We start from the raw sequence: 17162 nt of genomic DNA, 5'->3' as shown, positions 1-17162 counted from the left end.
CATACCGCTCTGTGCTTTGAGAGGGATGACACGAGGAGGAAAGAGACCATCGATCTATTTTCTGATATCTTCATGTTTTCTACTTGTTGTAAAAGGTATGAAAAGTGAATTTAATCTTCCACAAGGGCAAGACATTTAAGCTATGTTTGAAATTGCGCTGCCAAAGAGAGCGAAACTAAAAATCAAATAAACTTGACGCGCCGTACATGTCTAATAACAAGCAAAAACTGTGTTGAAATGAATCTGACGTGCAAGTAAAAATGTAGGCTATCTGTCCTACAACGTTTTTCTACTTTACCACAGTAAAGAATGTGAATGTAATAGGCCTAAATAAAAGCGAACCAAGGAAGAAACGTTTATAATCCCCTTCGAAAATCGAGACGTAAGTGAAGATTTTGGGAAAAAAACAAGGTATTAAATGCAGGGATGAGTCACAATTTTTGGATATTCGATTAGTTTATTTAATTATAGAATTATAGTATATCGAATAGGTTGTGTAATTATTCTCTAAAATAAAATCTCCATGTTTTTGGTGCTAATGCGGTGGTGACGCGTTCATATAATTACGTTCTGTAATAAGGTCCTGTGTCCTGAATGTTCAAGGACAAAGTTTTTGCACTAGCCTCCAGTAAATGTGTAGAAGATGTTCACAGATTTAATGTGACATTTGTAGTGAGTTGAGCAGTCTTATTTTTTGTAATGTCTTTGAATAATATGGGGGACATGAATCGCAATATATCGCAGAATCGAATCGCAATACTTGCTGTATCGCAATGTTAGGAAGCGCAATAATATTGAATTGTGGCCCAAATATCGCAATACTATCGAATCATCAAATTTTTGCCAATTTCCACCCCTAACCTACAGGGATGGTATTACCCCATAATACATTACATTAAAATCATTAAAGCTTCATTCTTTTTCAATATTCCTGTAGCTTAGATTTCCAGGGAATGGATCATTTAAATTAAACTTAATACAATGTAAGTTGCTTTGGATAAAAGTGACTTCCAAATGCATGCATGTAAATGTAATGTAATGTAAAAAAAAAATATATATATATATTGGTTTACCTGATTCTGCATTCGACAAAATAGACAGCTAATGCTGAAGAGTCGTCTGTTAGCAGTTGTAACTGGATGATGATTCTGCCCTTCATTGTCAGCATCCATGTTTTTGCTTTGAGAACAGACTCTCCTGAAACAGATAAAGTCACAGCAGCCTTTTAGTGTTATAGTTTACAGAAAAAAAAACTAAAATACAATAACAGAACTTATTACTAACAACAATAACATGTGGGGTGAAGATGAGGTAAGATATAATGTTGTATGGTGTTTATAGTTTTTAATCAATTAAACAACATTAAAAATATTAGTTAGCAAAACTTTGCTATATTGATAATGGTATATTGCTAACCCTTTCCTCCTCCTTCTCCTCTTCCTCCTCCAACGTCAACCCGTTCTGTGTATTAGTGGAGAGCGTCAGCAGTGATGTACAGTCCGGAGGGAATGGCCGCTGCAAATTCAAAATAAAGAACAGAAAAGAACATGTTTGCCTGCTTAACTAATGCATACTTCAGCTAATTTAGTTGATGTCATCTTACTCACCTGTAGATGTTATCACCATTACGAAGGCAATCACAAAAAAGACTCCAAAATACACCTCCGACATTTCAGACGACATAATTCAGACCACAAACTTGAAAATAAAACAAAAGATGAAATTAACAATGGTGTTGGATAAAGGGTTAGTTTACTCAAAATTGTAAATTCTGTCACCATTTACTCACCCTCAACTTGTTCATAACTTCCATTAAATTATTTAATGTGCTGTATACAAAAGAAGATATTTTAAAGAACATAAGCAACCAAACAGTTACTGGTCCCCATTGACATCCAAAGTATTTTTTCTATTATAGAAGTCCATGCGGACCAGCCACTATTTACCAACATTATTCAAAATATCTTATTTTATATCTTAATAATATCTTATTTTACATAAATGTTCAGACGAAAGAACTTCATGCAGGTTTAGAACACGTTGTGGGCGAGTAAATGATGACATACATAATTTTCTGTTTAAGGTGTACTACGTTATCCCTTTAACTAAGTTTTACTCAGTATTTACGCTGTACATCTGCCAAAAAGTTGTGAAAGAGGAGACAGAACATACCAAAGTTATTATGCTTCTCTGTTTAATAAGTTTACTTCGGCTAATTTAGGTGAAGTTGACCATAACGTTACATACCAGTTGATGTTATCACAATGAAAAGGCTCCAACACACTCCATCGTTGCAGATGGCATTATCCAGATCACAAACCTGAAAATAAATCATATAGGCCTACGTGAAAATATTGTTTAAAACCCGCACTTTAACAAGGGTTTCGTCTATCTCACTTTACCTCAGTATTTCACGTTGAGTTCGCTGTTAGCTCGGTTAACGTTACCGTCGACTCCGCCCGCCTGATGAGCTAACCCAGCTAACAAAAAGACGTCCCTAGAACGTCCCTGAACGTCCTCTGCGAACGTCCTCTGGACGTCTTCGTGTAGGGTTCTTTAAACGTTAGCAGGACGTCGCGGGGGACGTTCGCAGGACGTCGCAGGGGACCTTCGCAGGACGTTTGCAGGACCGTCGTGCGACGTCCCGAGGGACCTTAGTGGGACGTTTGGAAAACATTCGGGGACCTTTACAGAACGTTCATTAGAAGTCCTTTTAACATCCTTGTATCATTTAATTTTATTTTACTTCTGGCTAACCAAAGAAAACAGACACGTTGTAAGGAACAAAGTATTTATTTGAACAATTGTAAAGGTGTTGTGCTCTTTCCGTGTGTGTGTGTGTGTGTGTGTGTGTGTGTCTCGGTCGGTCAGCTGTGAGGTTAGTCCGTTGGCAATTCTTCCCCTGGCATCTAAAACAACAAAATTAACACATTCAGTAGTGTTATGATTTTATATGTCTATATATGAATATGTGAAAAATAACGTCGTCTCATTTCAGCAACATTTAACGTTAGTTTCGTAGTGTTAGCATAACGGTTAGCAGTGGCAACTTACACGGCGGACAACTTCAGCAAACGTTTTAAAAGGTCAAATTTTCATAATATGTAATGATGTATAGTGGTTACGATAACTAATATATACTAATCTAAAAATTAAAAATACCTTTTAGACTGTCGAAAGAGAAAACACAAGGCCGCGTCTGAGGAGGACCGTTAACTGTCACTACGCAGCTGAGCGTTGCCATGGATACACGGATACATGCTGCGTGCCATAATGAATGACGTCACTCGCTTAGGTGCATTTGATCGTCACTTGCTAGTGTGTTATGGACAGGGTTGGGGAGTAACGGAATACATGTAACGGCGTTATGTAATCAGGATACAAAAATCCAGTAACTGTAATTGGTTACAGTTACGTCAAAAAACGTTGTAATCAGATTATAGTTACATTTTGAAAAAAGGGGGAATACTTTCAGGATTACAATGGTTTAATTTAAAACTTAATAAATCAGTATTTTGGCATAATAACACTATATTAAGCGCTGCTTGATTATACAGTAGTTCCTGATTCTGTTGACAGTAATGACTCACGTGTGCCACCCGCTGGTGCATGTGCAAATAACAGCTGTCTACAATCTCCTCAGACGCTGAATGAATCACTGATGCCAGTAGAAACGTTGCCCGCGGGACAAAAACGCTGTCAATTAATGGAAATTCCGCTGACATTTTGTTTTCAAAGAAGAAAATGCAAACAACATGGTTGTACCAAAATGTCCTTTCTTAATCTCTTCTCACTTAACAGGATGTTCGCTGTCTAGGTAACGTAGGGGAACTCCCACTGCCAACGCCCCGAGTTTAGTCAGGCAAATTAAGAACGATCACGGCTTTAGTCAACATGTAGCCTAGGCCTATTTTAAAATAAACTAATATTTAGATTGTGTAGAAATTTAAAATGTTGTTTTTTGTTTTTTCCTTGTACATGTTAGTTAAAAATAAAACAAAAATAATCTGTAATACCATACAGTAGCCACTAGATGTCTGTATAGCCATTTACATAAATATTCAGGGCTGTGTGTTCCCAAGTTGTGGAAATGAGACATGATTGCTTCGTTTTAATAGGTTTTTAGCTACAACATAGTTACTTACAGCTATATGACATTTTCATAAATAGTTTATATTTTGCTAATATTTTACACCGGACCAAATTCTTAATAAATAAAAGGTTTTCAATTTTTTTTATTTTTTTTATTGCTTGACTTTATATATGTGACCTTGAAGTAATCCAAAAGTAATCAGATTACATTACTTTCATATTGTGGTACTTGGATTACGTTACTGAATACTTTTTTCATGAAGTAATTTGTAACTGTAACGGAATACATTTTTAAAGTAACCCTCCCAAGCCTGGTTATGGAAGGCATATTCTGCCAAAATTATAGTGTGGGCCAGCTATATGACACTTTTTTTTTGTTATTTGAAATGCAATGTGCTATCAGTCTTAAGTGCAATAATTAGAATAATATTTTTCCTAAAATAACTTATTTTGAATAAAACCAGTCATTCGATCGCCTGACCAACATTTTTACAGGTAGCCTAAATTAGGATACTTTTATTTGTCTTACCTGTGTTATTTTCCACTTTCTTTCCAGCAATGTGCTTTTCCATTCTTCGCATTTTCCTTGGCTGCATTCATCATGTGAAGTCGATGCATTATTTTAGAGCTCCTGAGATTCAACCTTATTTTCTTCATGCGGAATAATAAATTGTAGGCTATTCAATTGAATCACTTCTCATGTTTTTGATGTTTAAATTATATTGGCTGAAAACAGACTCGTGATTTGATTACATCTTTAATTAGTGATAGAAGTTATAAGTAACATGAAAGTTATTATCTTAACATTAAAATTAAAACACTAACATTTTTAACATTAACTTAATTTTACAATTAATTCAAATAATAGTTTTACTATAGTTTATTTGCAGTTATAAAACTGTCAATCTGCAAAACAAAAAAACATGGTTTTTAGATAAAATCCATTATCACAGTTAATTTAATGGATAAACAAATCCCCATCCAATATTGGTTTATATTTTAGTTTAATTATTCGTTTGTCTGAGTTGCAAGATGTCCGGTCTAATGATAAAAATCAAAGGCATGGGCGACTGGATTGTGTTGTCATGGAAATGGCAGGTGAGGGACGAAATAGACGTTCGCAAACATGGCCCGGACAAATGTCATCAGAACTTCCATCAGCGAACGTTACAAAGCGGACCCAAATACGGACGTCCTCCGAAGGTCCGCTCGGGAACGTTACAAAGCGGACCAAATACGGACGTCCTCCGAAGGTCCGCTCGGGAACGTTACAAAGCGGACCAAATACGGACGTCCTCCGAAGGTCCGCTCGGGAACGTTACAAAGCGGACCAAATGCGGACGTCCTCCGAACGTCCGCTCGGGAACGTTGCAAAGCGGACCTAATGCGGACCTAAGGGGACGTTCGAAAAGTCCGGGGGACGTCCCCTGTTAGCTGGGAACTTGCGTTAAAGAGGCAGAGGAACACACAACCATTATTTTTTATAGTTTTAACTAAAGAATATTTCGGCTAATATAGGTGAACTTAACTTACTCACCAGTTAATATTATCACCGTGACAGCGACCCGGCCGACAGTCAGGAAAAAAGACAGTAATAAAGGCACCAAAAAAACCATTCTGACGACAGTCAGGAAAAAAAGACACTAAAACCATTCAGACGAAAACAAAACGATACATCATGTTAGTTTGCTGTTAACATAAGTAAAAACATTTGAAAATGTTTATTTTACATAAAATAGAAATTATATACTAACCTTTTTGGTGAGTTACATGATCTTTTGTCCGTGCATTAACTGCCACTTCACCCCTCAAAAAAACACTTGAAAAGAAATCCCTCTTGCCATTGGTCAGTTTTTCGCGGGCAAGTTCACTACTGTACATTGATTTACAGTAGTGAAGAATTACAGTAGTGACCCTATATTTTCCCATAATCCTTTGCTGTTTACAGTAACATACTGTATACATATTTTACAGTATCTTACTGTACATATTACAGTAAAATACTGTTCAAATTACAGAAATCCGTTACAGTGTACATTTCCCTTTCAAGAGGTCTCTTGTATTGCATGAGTAGCTTACGCTATGGGAAAACTTCTCCTCTCTCAGGGAACCGAGGTTACGTTAGTAACAGAGACGTTTTATTTAAAAAAATGTTTACGTTTATGAAAAAGTAATTTAATGTTTGTTGAACTCAGTCTAAATTGTTCAAAGCAATCATAAGAATACTCATTTTAGTTCAATTTCTGAAGTTATTAGTACCTTTTGAAAAGATACCACCTCAGTGACCCCATTTCCAGAAAAGATGGGACATTTTGTAAAATGCAGTACAAACTAAATATGTGATTTTATTAATTCTCTTGAACCTTTATTTAACTGCCAAAAAGAAAAGATTTCCAATGTTTCCACTGACCAACCTAATTGTATTTGGTAAATATAAACACATTTTGATTTTGATGGCAGCAACACACTCCAAAAAAAGTTGGGACAGAGGCAAAATGAAAGTGAAAAGATTACTGTCATGGCTAAATTGCAAAGATGTTTCTAAAAAACCGACATTGAGTTCTCAGTCCCAAAGACGAAAGTGACGATCCATACTTTCATCAGAGACAGATGCAAAAGCAAACATCTGTAATGGTACGGTGGTGCATCAGTGCATATTCGTGACGGTATCATTGACGTGGAGGAGAGGTGTTGGTATTGCACATACAGCCATCAAGATGACATTGCTCCTGGGAAGTCTATGGTTAGACGATCATTCTGCACGTGTTACAACAGAGTGGTTTCTTACACACTCTACACCTGCAGTCCAGATCTGTCTATTGCTGATAATTTATGGCCCATCATGAAAAGGAGAATCAGACAATGACGACCACAGACTGTTGAGCGGCTGTCTTATATGAGGTGAGATTGCTAGAAAGCCTAACTCTAGTGATTTTAAAATGATGTATATTTTGTCTAAATTTTAGTGACTGGAAAAACCCAAAGTACATAGATAAAATCGTCTGCCACTTCACAGTGCAGTTTTATTGAAGTTCATCTTCTGAGTCAGACTGAAACTCCTGAGGTCGGTTTTCTACAGAAATGTGGTTTTGTCTGTTGGTGGACAAACATCTTGCAGGTGAGAATGTGTTTTCAGTGCATGAGTGTTTAGTTTGTAGGTGAAGAGCTTATTCCTGTCCTGATACTGTCAGAGTTGTTTAAACTCTTTAATCTACTGGAGAAAAAACAAACAAGATGAGCAACTGTTTGACACAGAGGGAGAGAAACAGTAACACAATTATCATATTTAACTGTTCAAAAGTTTAGAATGTGTTTCTTTTTCTTTTCTTTTTTCAAATTGGTTGGTTGGAAGGAGAAAGTTGATACATTATGAGTCCAGTCATTTTTCTTACCCACAATCTTTATGTAGAATAAAAACTATTTCACAGTTTTAAGTGCTTCAATGTTTCTGTCATTAGTAAGTATAATTTAGTAATTCACAACATTTTCCTTTGAGGATGTTAAAATACAGTTGAATATTTAGTTACATCGATCTAATAAATGAAAACGTGAGCTCTGTCTCAGTATTAAAACATAACTGAGATCATCTATCACCTTCACATGCACATCAAGTGTCACAATTTTCACACTATGTCACATGACTCTTGATCTTAAAGTAACCTGTTGCATTGTGCTGTAATACTGTTTTAGCTGCTGTTATTCAAAACTCACCAGATGGCGCCACTCAATATGGAGAATGAATTTGAGATGACGTGACAGTAAATACAGTCAATAATAATTCATTGTATCCATTTATCATTACGGCTTCAGGTCTGTCTTCAGTTCCTATAGCAGGAATATATGTTGTTGTTCTGCTGACTGCTGGTGTGATTTACTATAACCCTCTGTGAAAATATGTATTTTTATTCTAATAGACTAAAGTAATTTGAGTTTGTTAGGGGTTCAAGCACGAAGTGCTGAAACCCTATTGTAATTGTACTGATTTTTAGGGGTTCAAGCACGAAGTGCTGAACACCTATTGTATTTGTACTGATTTTTATTATTATTATTATTAGGGGTTCAAGCATGAAATGCTGAAACCCTATTGTAATTGTAAGGATTCGTAAAACGCATCGTGCAGGACAAACCGTAAGGCCTAGAGACGTGAAACCTGGCCAGATGGTAGGCCTCAATTTGGGGACAACCTATCAGAGTATGACCCCAATTGGCCCATAGGTGGCGCTACAGCAACCAAAAGTACTAAATCGCTCACAACTCTTAGACCGTTTGTCCCAGGATCAAGTGTCTTATATCGTTGGAATCCTTGGCTCAAGGCGGACAAAATGGCTATCTCCGATTTGGATGTAGGCAGGGAAAATTTTCTGCTATGTCGGATTTTGTCCAAAACCTACTTTTGCGAACTAGTCCCTGGTTTTTGGCCCGATCGGAACCAAACCAGTCTAGGACAATTCTCTGGACTCTCTAGATCAATAATTATCGAAAAAAAGTTGAACTTTTGCATTTGGGTGGCTGTAACAGGGTCATTTAGAAAAGGGGCGTGGCAAAATACACTAAAAAGCCTATAAATCCCAAATGAAAACTCAGAACTTCACAAAAATTGATGAGCATATTTGTCAGAACATGGTGAGGAAGCATGCAGAGTTTCATGGAGATCGGACCATAGGTGGCGCTATAACTGGCAAAAAGCCTTCATTCTTATTAGGGGTTCAAGCATGAAATGCTGAAACCCTATTGTAATTGTAAGGATTCGTAAAACGCATCGTGCAGGACAAACCGTAAGGCCTAGAGACGTGAAACCTGGCCAGATGGTAGGCCTCAATTTGGGGACAACCTATCAGAGTATGACCCCAATTGGCCCATAGGTGGCGCTACAGCAACCAAAAGTACTAAATCGCTCACAACTCTTAGACCGTTTGTCCCAGGATCAAGTGTCTTATATCGTTGGAATCCTTGGCTCAAGGCGGACAAAATGGCTATCTCCGATTTGGATGTAGGCAGGGAAAATTTTCTGCTATGTCGGATTTTGTCCAAAACCTACTTTTGCGAACTAGTCCCTGGTTTTTGGCCCGATCGGAACCAAACCAGTCTAGGACAATTCTCTGGACTCTCTAGATCAATAATTATCGAAAAAAAGTTGAACTTTTGCATTTGGGTGGCTGTAACAGGGTCATTTAGAAAAGGGGCGTGGCAAAATACACTAAAAAGCCTATAAATCCCAAATGAAAACTCAGAACTTCACAAAAATTGATGAGCATATGTGTCAGAACATGGTGAGGAAGCATGCAGAGTTTCATGGAGATCGGACCATAGGTGGCGCTATAACTGGCAAAAAGCCTTCATTCTTATTAGGGGTTCAAGCATGAAATGCTGAAACCCTATTGTAATTGTAAGGATTCGTAAAACGCATCGTGCAGGACAAACCGTAAGGCCTAGAGACGTGAAACCTGGCCAGATGGTAGGCCTCAATTTGGGGACAACCTATCAGAGTATGACCCCAATTGGCCCATAGGTGGCGCTACAGCAACCAAAAGTACTAAATCGCTCACAACTCTTAGACCGTTTGTCCCAGGATCAAGTGTCTTATATCGTTGGAATCCTTGGCTCAAGGCGGACAAAATGGCTATCTCCGATTTGGATGTAGGCAGGGAAAATTTTCTGCTATGTCGGATTTTGTCCAAAACCTACTTTTGCGAACTAGTCCCTGGTTTTTGGCCCGATCGGAACCAAACCAGTCTAGGACAATTCTCTGGACTCTCTAGATCAATAATTATCGAAAAAAAGTTGAACTTTTGCATTTGGGTGGCTGTAACAGGGTCATTTAGAAAAGGGGCGTGGCAAAATACACTAAAAAGCCTATAAATCCCAAATGAAAACTCAGAACTTCACAAAAATTGATGAGCATATGTGTCAGAACATGGTGAGGAAGCATGCAGAGTTTCATGGAGATCGGACCATAGGTGGCGCTATAACTGGCAAAAAGCCTTCATTCTTATTAGGGGTTCAAGCATGAAATGCTGAAACCCTATTGTAATTGTAAGGATTCGTAAAACGCATCGTGCAGGACAAACCGTAAGGCCTAGAGACGTGAAACCTGGCCAGATGGTAGGCCTCAATTTGGGGACAACCTATCAGAGTATGACCCCAATTGGCCCATAGGTGGCGCTACAGCAACCAAAAGTACTAAATCGCTCACAACTCTTAGACCGTTTGTCCCAGGATCAAGTGTCTTATATCGTTGGAATCCTTGGCTCAAGGCGGACAAAATGGCTATCTCCGATTTGGATGTAGGCAGGGAAAATTTTCTGCTATGTCGGATTTTGTCCAAAACCTACTTTTGCGAACTAGTCCCTGGTTTTTGGCCCGATCGGAACCAAACCAGTCTAGGACAATTCTCTGGACTCTCTAGATCAATAATTATCGAAAAAAAGTTGAACTTTTGCATTTGGGTGGCTGTAACAGGGTCATTTAGAAAAGGGGCGTGGCAAAATACACTAAAAAGCCTATAAATCCCAAATGAAAACTCAGAACTTCACAAAAATTGATGAGCATATGTGTCAGAACATGGTGAGGAAGCATGCAGAGTTTCATGGAGATCGGACCATAGGTGGCGCTATAACTGGCAAAAAGCCTTCATTCTTATTAGGGGTTCAAGCATGAAATGCTGAAACCCTATTGTAATTGTAAGGATTCGTAAAACGCATCGTGCAGGACAAACCGTAAGGCCTAGAGACGTGAAACCTGGCCAGATGGTAGGCCTCAATTTGGGGACAACCTATCAGAGTATGACCCCAATTGGCCCATAGGTGGCGCTACAGCAACCAAAAGTACTAAATCGCTCACAACTCTTAGACCGTTTGTCCCAGGATCAAGTGTCTTATATCGTTGGAATCCTTGGCTCAAGGCGGACAAAATGGCTATCTCCGATTTGGATGTAGGCAGGGAAAATTTTCTGCTATGTCGGATTTTGTCCAAAACCTACTTTTGCGAACTAGTCCCTGGTTTTTGGCCCGATCGGAACCAAACCAGTCTAGGACAATTCTCTGGACTCTCTAGATCAATAATTATCGAAAAAAAGTTGAACTTTTGCATTTGGGTGGCTGTAACAGGGTCATTTAGAAAAGGGGCGTGGCAAAATACACTAAAAAGCCTATAAATCCCAAATGAAAACTCAGAACTTCACAAAAATTGATGAGCATATGTGTCAGAACATGGTGAGGAAGCATGCAGAGTTTCATGGAGATCGGACCATAGGTGGCGCTATAACTGGCAAAAAGCCTTCATTCTTATTAGGGGTTCAAGCATGAAATGCTGAAACCCTATTGTAATTGTAAGGATTCGTAAAACGCATCGTGCAGGACAAACCGTAAGGCCTAGAGACGTGAAACCTGGCCAGATGGTAGGCCTCAATTTGGGGACAACCTATCAGAGTATGACCCCAATTGGCCCATAGGTGGCGCTACAGCAACCAAAAGTACTAAATCGCTCACAACTCTTAGACCGTTTGTCCCAGGATCAAGTGTCTTATATCGTTGGAATCCTTGGCTCAAGGCGGACAAAATGGCTATCTCCGATTTGGATGTAGGCAGGGAAAATTTTCTGCTATGTCGGATTTTGTCCAAAACCTACTTTTGCGAACTAGTCCCTGGTTTTTGGCCCGATCGGAACCAAACCAGTCTAGGACAATTCTCTGGACTCTCTAGATCAATAATTATCGAAAAAAAGTTGAACTTTTGCATTTGGGTGGCTGTAACAGGGTCATTTAGAAAAGGGGCGTGGCAAAATACACTAAAAAGCCTATAAATCCCAAATGAAAACTCAGAACTTCACAAAAATTGATGAGCATATGTGTCAGAACATGGTGAGGAAGCATGCAGAGTTTCATGGAGATCGGACCATAGGTGGCGCTATAACTGGCAAAAAGCCTTCATTCTTATTAGGGGTTCAAGCATGAAATGCTGAAACCCTATTGTAATTGTAAGGATTCGTAAAACGCATCGTGCAGGACAAACCGTAAGGCCTAGAGACGTGAAACCTGGCCAGATGGTAGGCCTCAATTTGGGGACAACCTATCAGAGTATGACCCCAATTGGCCCATAGGTGGCGCTACAGCAACCAAAAGTACTAAATCGCTCACAACTCTTAGACCGTTTGTCCCAGGATCAAGTGTCTTATATCGTTGGAATCCTTGGCTCAAGGCGGACAAAATGGCTATCTCCGATTTGCTCGCCCTTCAGGCGCCAATTTCGAGTAAATTGCATTTTTTTGAAAAACCTATTTTTGCGAACTTCTCCTAGGTTTTTGGCCCGATCGGAACCAAACCACTGCAGGAATATTCTCTGGAGTCTGACAATCAATAATCATCCAAACATTTCAAAATTTCAATTAACGGTTGATAAGGGGAACCAAAATATTTGATGGCAGCAGGGCCACTTTTACTAAAACGGTTATAAATTGTGAACGGAAAGATATTTTTTTGCTAAACTTGGGGTACATCTTCCTGAGCTCAATCTGAGATCACTTGAAAAAAATCGCAACAATTGGCCACTTGGTGGCACTATAAAACGGTTATAACTTGTGAACGGAAAGAGATATTTTCGCAAAACTTGGGACACATGTTCATGAGCTCATTCTGAGGTCATGTGAAAAAAAATCATGACAATTGTCCACTTGGTGGCACTATAAAATGGTTATAACTTGTGAGCGGAAAGAGATATTTTCGCTAAACTTGGGACACATGTTCATAAGCTCAATCTGAGTTGACATGAAACAAATCGTGACAATTGGCCAATTGTTGGCGCTATAACAGTGAAAAAAATCATGAACATAGCTATAAGCGCACCCAACTGTTAGTCTACTGAAAATTGGCACGCAGTGTCTTTGTCCAGGGTGCCATGATAGTCTATGAGAACATTGGTGTATCTCAAAAAACTCAGTATACGTCATTGACACAATGCCAGTGTTTTTTCACAGGAGTGACCTCCTAAGACTCCTGAATCCTTGCCGAGTCCAACAATACCAAACATGCCAGGTTTCGCCTTATGGTTTTTGTAAGTGTCATTTAGAGCTTTAAAAAATTGTGTTTATCTTCAAAGCCGTTAGTCCGATCGAGACAACAACAAAAAAACAAAGGAAATTTGAAAACATAGGTAAATAGCTAAACAATAACGCCAAAATGTTAAAATTATGATAGGAACTGACAAAAAAAAAAAATTAAACCCAATCAATTTCACCCATGGATCATTTTGATGCTCTCACATGTTTGAAACGAACAATGATGGATTGTGATGAAATTTGTTTTGAATTGGGACTGGCGAATCCCCGTCCATACTGTCAATGACCATTCGCAAAGACCCGCCCACTTTAGTTACTGTTGCTATGTCTGACAAGCGACGCCACTCTCACACCACACCAAGTTCTCACGCAGTGAAAAATACATTGCGGATCAGAGAGGAGACTGCGCGCTGACAGACAAGTACTTTTGATATGAAACAAATGGCGCTTTTCCACTACACAGTATAACACAGTGTACTTTTTCCACTGTGTAAAAGTTGTACCTGTACCTGCTTCCAGGTACTTTTTTTCGTACCACCTCCGGCGAGGTTCTAAGCGAGCTGGGGCGAGCTGAGGCGATACTAAAATGTGACGTGAAAACACGGCAGACTGCTGACTGGTCAGAGAGAATCGTCACTATTAACTGCGTCATCATTGCACGCGCCAGACGGAGTATCCTGAATAAAAAACAGCAAAAACAAAAACATCCAAAAACAGCATACACTCGATTTCCTCCTTTGTCCTGTGTGTGTGGCAGCGGATGTATCTCGCGTAGAAGATTAAGTCACAGCAGTTTCCTGCGGCGTCGCTATGACGACCAGGTACTATTGTGGAGGTACTATCTGCAATGGAAAACGGAGCGAAAAGCGAGCCGAGTCGAGTCGAGTCGACTCGAGTTGAGCTGGTACTGTTAATGGAAAAGCGGCAAAAGTCTCACCTTTCAAATGTAGTCACTTTTTAGAGACATTTAAACAATAAATACTGTTTTGTGACTCTTTAATGTGTCTGACAGATCGCTGTAGACTCGAGGCTCAGTTAAAGCTGCTCGTGAACCAATCATCTCTTCCTTCTAGTTAATTTATAGCATTCAAATAAACATGAATGAACATAAAAGGAATGTTGTTTTAAAGTGCCAAGACGTCAGTACACTTTGTTTTTCAAATTTAAATCCTCCAATGTTAATCTACTAACTCTCCTGACTGCTTTGTGGGACAAAATGGCGGATTATGATTAGTCAGATCGCCTGTCAATCATACTCCCTGCAAATGGTCAATTGAGAATGCCCGTGCGCACAATCCTGATCTAATCGACAACTTTGCAGTTGCACATAGGAAAGCCCGGAAAATCCCGCTATAATGTAAGAGAGCATCTTTTTTATGTATTTGGACCTAGGCCTAACAATGTGTTATGGTGCGCTATCACCAGTGTTTTTTTGGTTTTTTGGTTTTTTGGTGAGCATAGGCTCCTCCTGATTTTGTTAGTCATCTCATCTCTTATATGCTGTGTATGATCATATCCTGCCCTATTTATGGTAGCCTACTCACTGACATTGCGTCATCAATGTCATCAATTGCGTCATCAAGGGGCCCGCCTTGATAATCCTACTTAAAGGAGCTGTATGTAAGAAATGTATTTCAATTAATCATAAAATGGCCCTGATATATCACTAGACATTAAGAAATCATGTTCATTTCAAATACTTATATCACTGACAACAGTAGTCCGGGCAGAATATTGTCATTTTAAAATTGAAGTTGCAGCCCTCAACTGATGTTGATGTTGTCATGTTGTGTTTTGGCCTGAAGCGCCACCCTCCACCTATCTACCAATCACGAAGTCAGTAGTGTTTCGGCCTCAGGGTTTCCAGTTCTGCTCTAGTTACCACAGCTACGTAGCAGCCTACGTTCCTGCTGGATCCTGCAGCCTATCTGGCAACCTCGAGTCAGGGGGAGGGGAGGGGATACACCGCTCTACAGTAATTTGAAAGTGATTGCAGTACCAGTTTTGGCCACAATCTTAGGAGCCGTATGCCGTGTGTTGGCTCGTTATGCCACTGAATATAATTGTCTAAACTCCTTATCAAAATTACATATTTACAACAAATTTGACACAAATATATGGGCACACTTTGAGTACTACTAATAAAAGTGGTGGAGATCAGGCAAGACTGTAAGAAGACTCAGGCAAAAAGGTGCAATACCTGTCAAAAAGCTTTGAAAACCATATATTTCCTATGTTAAATGGCCTGTATTGGCTGTAAATGGTCTTTTCCATCATATATGTCAGTGGTTAAATGCTTGCTAAATAAAACTTAATAACTTTTGATGCTTTTGTTCTTAAAGGCCTTAAAGGCCTTAACTGCTTGAACCCCGATAAATGCTGCTTGCAGCTTTAATTAGGGGTTCAAGCACGAAGTGCTGAACACCTATTGTATTTGTAAAGATTTTTATTATTAGGGGTTCAAGCACGAAGTGCTGAACACCTATTGTAATTGTAAGGATTTTTAGGGGTTCAAGCACGAAGTGCTGAAACCCTATTGTAATTGTCCTGATTTTTATTATTATTTTTCTTCTGCCGTAAAACGCATCGTGCAGCCCAAACCGTAAGAGCTGGAACCTTGAAACTTTGCCAGATGGTAGTACAAAAATCGAGGAGAGGTTATCAAATTATGACCCCGATTGGCCCATAGGTGGCGCTATAGCAACCAAAAGCGCGAAACTGCTCAGAACTCCTAGACCGTATGTCGTAGACTCAAGTGTCTTATATCATTGGAAAGCTGGACGCCTGACGAACAAAACGTATATCTCCGATTTCATTTCCGCCATGATAGATTTTCCGCCATTTTTAATTTTGTCAAAAACCTACTTTTGCGAACTAGTCCCTGGTTTTTCGCCCGATCGGAACCAAACCAGTACAGAAATGTTCTCTAGAAACTGAAGATCAATAATTATCGAAAAAAAGTCGAAATTTCGATTCACGGACGCTAAGGGGCGCCAAAACGTACGTTGTGGGAGGGGCCTATTTTACTAAAATGGCTATAACTCCAGAAGTAAATGAGGTATCTTCACCAAACTCGGTACACATATGTATGAGCTCAATATGAGGTAACAGTAAAAAAATCGCGGCGATTTGCCACATGGTGGCGCTATAATATGAAAAAAACATAAAACAGGCTTTAACCACCTGACCGTTAGTCCGATTGACTTGAAAATTGGTATGCAGTGTCTTGGTCCAAGGTGTCATGTATGTGTATGAGGACATTGGCGTATCTAAAAAAACATGGCCGCCATCGGCCAATGAAGTTTGAGCACCTATTAGACAAGGTTAACGGAGGCCGATCGGAACGAAACTCGGTGGGCATGTTCTACTCATGGCCCTAGAGGTCTGTAAGAATTTTGAAAGAAATCGGCCACTAGTTGGCGCTAACGAGATTTATGGCTCTGTAATCACGTGGTGTTACACTTATTGTCACAAAATGGATACCATTTGATAGATCTCCTCTTGTTGAACAACTTTGCCTCAAGAACCATTGCTGTCAATCAAACCGTTCATTAAATATTCGTAATTATGTTAAAACCCTACTTTTGCGAACTAGTCCTAGGTTTTTCGCCCGATCGGAACCAAACCAGTCTAGGACAATTCTATGGACTCTCTAGGTCAATAATTATCAAAAAAAAGTTGAACTTTTGCATTTTTCGCATGGCTAACAGGGTCATTTAGAAAATGGGCGTGGTAAAATGCACTCAAAAGCCTATAAATCCTAAACGAAAACTCAGAACTTCACGAAAATTGATGAGCATATGTGTCATAACCTGCTTAAGAAGCATGGAAAATTTTATGGAGAGCGGACCATAGTTGGCGCTATAACTGTTAAAACGCTTTAAAACCATATATTTCCTATGGTAAATTGCCTGTATTTGCTGTAAATGGTGTCTTCTATCATATAATGTTCATATCATAATGTTCAAAACCAGTGCAGCACAATTCTCTGAACTCTCTAGATCAATAATTATCAGAAA

Source organism: Leuciscus leuciscus (assembly GCF_965113295.1).
Source record: "Leuciscus leuciscus genome assembly, chromosome: 15".
In the NCBI taxonomy this organism is placed as follows: Eukaryota; Metazoa; Chordata; class Actinopteri; order Cypriniformes; family Leuciscidae; genus Leuciscus; species Leuciscus leuciscus.
Note: the sequence above shows the minus strand (reverse complement) of the source record.